A 6,000-nucleotide genomic window follows, 5' to 3' on the forward strand; every position below is an offset into this window, starting at 1 on the left:
CAGAGCTTTTCCCCCTCCATTCCCCGCGTGCCACACTTTTTCCCTAAGCCCATCGACCGTCTGAGATTCTTCTCCTCATTCCGATATTCCCGCGAGTTGGAGGAAACCAACGACTCCTTTTGGCCCTCAGTCCGTTTCGATGTAGGCCCTCAGCGATGATCTTCGGGAACCCCATCTCACGGAATCTTTGTCGGAAGCTCGCGAGCCAAAACCTCGGAGAGTTGAGAGAGGGGGAGCGAGAGAATCCGGGGCTATGGACAGCCGAGCGCGCTCATACGCACTGTGACCGGGCAGAGACGAGGAGTAATTCCCGTAATGGTGGAGCGTTCAGTGGCCGCTACTGCTGCTGCTGCTGCTGCAAGTTCTTCCTCCCCGAGAAAGGAAAAACATTCGAAGACGGTTCTCTGTCGCCGAATAGGTCCCTCTCCGCAGCTACGCGGGTCGAAGAGCGTCTGTAGTTTCTCCAAACATAGGAAAGCTCTTACGGTGGTCGTGTTTACGGCAAACATGTCTAAAAAATTGATTTCAGTGGGGCGCGGACCTGCCTTATTCCAAGATTCGATTTCGCTCTGGAGGAGTCCCTTGCCTAGTCGCCGGATGAATCTGCTCCGACGGCGCCGCGTTGACGAGGGAGTTCCGCAAAATTTTCTATTGACTGGATGGATCGTCGGATCGCGCTATAAATACACGAGGATGCTCGGGGAAGTCCTCACCTTCCTCGACCATGAACGTGTCCGAAAATAGTCACGTGGGTCTAAACTTTTCGATTTTCCCGGGCGTTTCGCCTTGCCAGACCCCAACGCAGAGGAAACAGGGAGCTAGACCTCCGCCGACCTTGGCCCGTAGAAAACTACCCGGCATTCGATCGAAGAAAATGGAAACCCCGAGGTTTTCGAAGCAACACCTCTCGCAGTGTCCAGAGGGACTGATCGGTAGTCGATTCACACGCGACGTCACGACGCGACGTCTCGTCTGATTCAATTAGCTTGGTCGACGCGAATCTGCACTTGGTGTGTGAATCGCTCTCAAGTTTTGCGTATCGGTCGCTTGACAGGCTGTCTGACCCCGGGGAACTGTAGTGAGGGAGCACTGTGAGAACTCTCCGGCAGTTAAGCACAAGATGGCGACTTGTTCACTCCATCAGATTGTGATGCTCAGCGAACGCAGAGCGCTCGCTGCCCTACAAGAGCGGAGATCCGCCCTATCCGTAGCGTTTCGTCATTCGGCTTATTCCTGTCCGCCAGCCGACTCGGTCATCTGTGCCGTCAAATGTCCAACATTGCTTTACGCGTACATTGGGACGAGGCGGCGGTAGCGGCGGTGGCGGTAGGAGAGCCAGAGGGCTCGGTCCAGAGCGGCCGAATTGCAGAAGCCTTCATCTGAAGTGGCCGTGTTCCCTTCCGATGGGAACAATCCATCTCCGATGGGACCTTTTGAAAGGCCTTCCTCTTTTTCTATCTGGTGCCGTCGTGGGCCGGTCGACCGGCTGACCGAGCGACCCACCCACCCACCGAGCGAACGTTCGGTCGGTTGGTCTCTTCGTCCCATTGTCCCTCGGTCCATTCGTTTCAGCGTGCAACCATCGTTTGCTAGTTTGTTCGCTTTTCGGCACTTTCCACCAAACCTCCACAATGTTTGCGGATGACGATTAATGTTTTACCGACGTCAACAAGCTTCGAAATCGCTTGCGGGACGTCAAGGTTCGCTTCACGCGCCAAGAAAAAACCGCGAGGGGGAATCAGAACGACTCAGCGTCGCGACGTTTCGTAAGTTCGGAACTATTGTATTTGTCAACGCTGTCGGTGTCGTCCCCACGCTGCTGTTGCTCCACTTGCACAAGTTGTTGGCACCAACAAAAGAAACGAGACCACTTTGAATAGATCTAACCGGGCGTATCGCCCTCGTAGTCATCGTACATAGTTACCAATGCTGTCACTGTGTGCTCAATGGGCCTCCGTGGTGCCAACACATAGGTCTCGAGGCCTTTTCCTCCCTCGTTGAGAGACTCGAGGTCCTCTGATATGGATGCCCTCCGAGCTGTAGCCCATCCATGTATGAGATTCTCCCGAGCGAGATCGACCGAGTGCTCTTGTGCGCCCACAGCTCTTCACCGTTTTCGAACGACGACCTTAACTCCTACGACGCTTATGCACCGATGCTCCTCATGGAGGTGTCCGATTCGGGGATCCGGAACAAATGGATCCGGGCACCGCGTCGGGAGCATACGCGCTCAGCTCGGGCCTCCCGGCCGACTCGCTCCTGAGACAGGGCAGCGTGTCTTGTCAGCGAAAGGCTTAGCGAGATGCCAACGCTCGTTCTGATCCGCTCTAATTACGGAGTCAATGAATCTTGTTGCACCAGCCGCAGCTGACATCCAGTCCCATGCGGAACTCGCAGGTTCTTTTTTTAGCAGGCCCCGCTAAGAGATCATGTTTCTCCATCGAATTTTTTTCGCTTGTCTGCCTGTTTGCTCGGAATTGATAATGTGAACGCAAATGAATGCTAGTAGCTCGAGGGACCTGTTTTCAATGCGAACGCGAATGGATACGAATAGGAAGCTCGACGAGCTAGGATCTTGAAGGAACGTCTTTCCGCCTCTTTTTGTTATCTCGTTCACACAGCAAGGCGGCAACGACGAGGGTCGGCGCGTGCCACGGCATATAAACGTCACGTTTCGACGTACAAGGCTCATATCGTATAAAGCGGTAGCATCGTTCGATCTGACGGCGCATGTCAGTCGTTTGAATGTAACCTATTATAATCTCGATAAATTCGCTGGCTTTCACATGAAAAGGATTATAAACTTCCCAATGATACGTAATACGTATCATCGTACGCGGATGGCATTGAGAAATCGATAAATTTGTAGAATAAGTGATACAACCGGAAGCTCAGAAGAAAAGCTAGAGGAGGGAACCTTAAAAAGGAAGTTCCAACTGACGGCGACATTCTAGCCATCCGATTCTGGCGCACGCAGCGGTGGAGGCAGCTATTGTTTTACGCTCCAAGAACGCTGGGAGAACGGCGCGTAAGAAGAGAAAGGAAGACCAGACTCGTCTACGAAACTCTTTGCTCTGATGGATGAATGCACGCTCGCACGCCTTTTTGCTTACTTGCTCGCCTGCCTGCTTACTTTCTGTCTCTCTTTTTTCCTTAATAACTTCTTGCGCAGACACTTCCGTCCGCCCACCACGGAGACTATCGTCTGCAGTGAAGGTGAGTCTCCGCGAAGTAATGTTGTTGAGCCCGCCAGGTAGTGACACACGAGCTCGCTATTCGTGTCAAGTCGGGGCTAAGTGAGCATCAACGGAGCTCGTGAGCGCCCTGTCTGGTACTCGATCGGAGCTCCGCTGCCGCAAACGAGAAGACTCACGAGGAGCCACGATTTCCGTACTCGCTAGAAATCTCGGCGAGAGTCCGTGGTCCGAAGTCCTCGATCCGCGAAAAAACGCTCGGATGTATTCTGAAGCACTGATGACTCATCCACATGACTCATGACGTCATGACTCATGCGTCATGAGAAATGAGACCTTATCACCATCCGGAAATCGTGGGCATATCAAGATGGGAGATGCTCTTCAGACGGCGAGCGGTGTTCCTGAGAGGAACTCGGGCTCGATGCGTATTTTGTGTTCCCCTCTATCTCCAGGAACAATTCATCGAAATTTTCGGTCGGCCGGAAGCGTGGCTTCGCTCCAGTGAGCTCCTCGCTCATCGAATTCTCGTTCAAAATCGAGGGCATCAACGTGAGCGCATTTCAGCGTTCAAGGTTCGGAAAAAGCGCCTTTCCCGGGATTCTTCCCGCCGAATTTTGATCCAGCAACGTCAGCGAAACCGAGGCGAGGGTTCGTTGCATAATGAGAGGGAGCGTGTGCAATGAGTGAGGTCTGAGACTGCCCCTCGGAGCGACTGTGGCTGATGCAATGGATGGTGTTTCAATTCTGCTTGATGGGACTGAGTTTTTCTGACTGAGTTTTCCGGGGCGGGGCAGGGTATTCCCCAAGTCGGGGGAGCAAGGAGCTCACTTCGGCAATCTATCTCAACTGTGAAGTGTCCGAGACGGGCAAACTTGTGAACGTAACCACAACACCGAGGGAGCTGATCTGCGGAAAGCGAGCGAGAACAACATTGGATTAGCTTAACGAGCCGTCGCGTGCTCGGTGGTCAGCCCAGAGCGGGCGATAACATCCACGTCAGACGCACCAGTGCAGTCAGCGTTCCACGTAGCTCAGGGAGCTCGAGGCAGGGCATCCGCAGAGAGCCATACCGGCCTCCGTGCGCCGTGCGTGAGCCCGGAACCGATTCCGAGAAAATCGGCGAATTCATCTTGTATCGAGAGGAGGAAGCTATGATGTATGGTGTGAATGAAAAATAATCGTGCAGCAAGTCTGGCCCCCATGACGAAGCGGGTTCATCCACGGGCTCCAGCCGAGGGCCCCATAAAGTGATTTGCATCTCTTGATATGGATCAGAAGGGAAAACTCAACTCAGCCTCGCAGAATGAATCCATGAGGGGGGTCGATCGTTCCGGAAATCCCGCTCTGGGTTTGACAGTGATCCGCGGGAGCATTTTTGAGTCATCGTACGAGTCATTCGGCAGAATCCGCCAGGGTCCGGGACTGCGGCGGAAAACAGGCACTCTGACACTTCACGGATATTCTCTTCCACAATTATTACCCCAATAGCGATGCGAGGGAGTGCAGATTGAACCAGCTGAACCAGCTGAACAAGTAATTAGTCTGGAAAAGCCCGCAAAGGAAAGGGGGTCGTGTGAGGGGACAGGTTCTGAAGGGAAACCACCGATCACACAAGACGCGCTCTGGTCAGATGACGAATTGAGTAAGTATATGGCAAATGACGGAAAGAGTTGCCGGGAAATCTTTGAACGAGCTTCCGTTGCTTTCGTTGATGGCGCGGCTAGCGAAGGCGACGATGAGAATCGTATCGAACGCCAGACTATCTCTCTTATTCTTCCATTCACCCATGTTCACCGTAGTGATATGAGTCTATTTCCTAATTGTGGAAAGCCTCGTGTCATTCGGATAGATTGTTCGAGGTCCCCGTCGATGGAGGCGACTCCGGAGGTACACTGCATGATGAATGGAGCGTATCATGTATCTTCCCTCGGAAGAAGCCGTCGCTGCACCCGTCCTGTGACGCGTGCTCGCGACCTCCCCGTCCGACTCTGCTTCCGCCTTAGAGCGACTCAAGCACATAAGGCTTATCACGCAGTTTTTCCTCGGAAGATCTATGAGTCTCCCAGGCCATGTAGAACAACGGATTTACTATTTAAGCATTCGCGATCCAGTTCAAAGCAATCACTGGAATCGGAGCGGGCGAGAGAGTATTCTCTCGCAGAGGGATTTCCAGAGATTCCACCGCGGAAATCGGGACGTTCCGCGTCTCGAGAATCGTTCTCCTTCCTCGTACATACGAATCTAACCGCAATCCTGAGCGTTCCCGTTCAGTCGGCAGCTGTCGAGAAGTCTGTCCGGGCTCACTGAAGGGGAGCCGAGGTCATGCGGCTATGTGTCTGACACGGGAATGGCGTGTGAATGCGTTTCGGCTTCGACTTTCATAGAGTGGAGGTGCGCGGGCTACGATACCGTCGAGAGAACATTATATTATGCAGGAAACACTTGTGCATATATTCACAAGACTTTGCCGTTACAGGGCATGACGTCTCCTCTTTTCGCTCTTGCGATTGCTTCAGCGGGTTCCGGCGACGACTGGGAAGCTAACAATGAAGTCGATGTGAGCTCGTCGTTGCATCAGAGCGTCGACTCAAGTTTGACAGTTGCCCTCCGAATATGATAGCAGATCAAGGGTTCGACTGCGGCTCGAAAAAATAAATTCTGCTTCCCATGCCTTCCGATGAATCTCGGACTTCGATTCAAAGACCTGTTCCTCGAACATGGAGAGCTCAATGACCGGCGGCACGACAGTGAGGAAATCCGCCGCGGTGTCGCGCCATTTTCGCCGAGGATCGGACACATCGCT

This window comes from Galendromus occidentalis, unplaced genomic scaffold, assembly GCF_000255335.2.
Source record: "Galendromus occidentalis unplaced genomic scaffold, Mocc_1.1 scf7180000077501, whole genome shotgun sequence".
Classification (NCBI taxonomy): domain Eukaryota; kingdom Metazoa; phylum Arthropoda; class Arachnida; order Mesostigmata; family Phytoseiidae; genus Galendromus; species Galendromus occidentalis.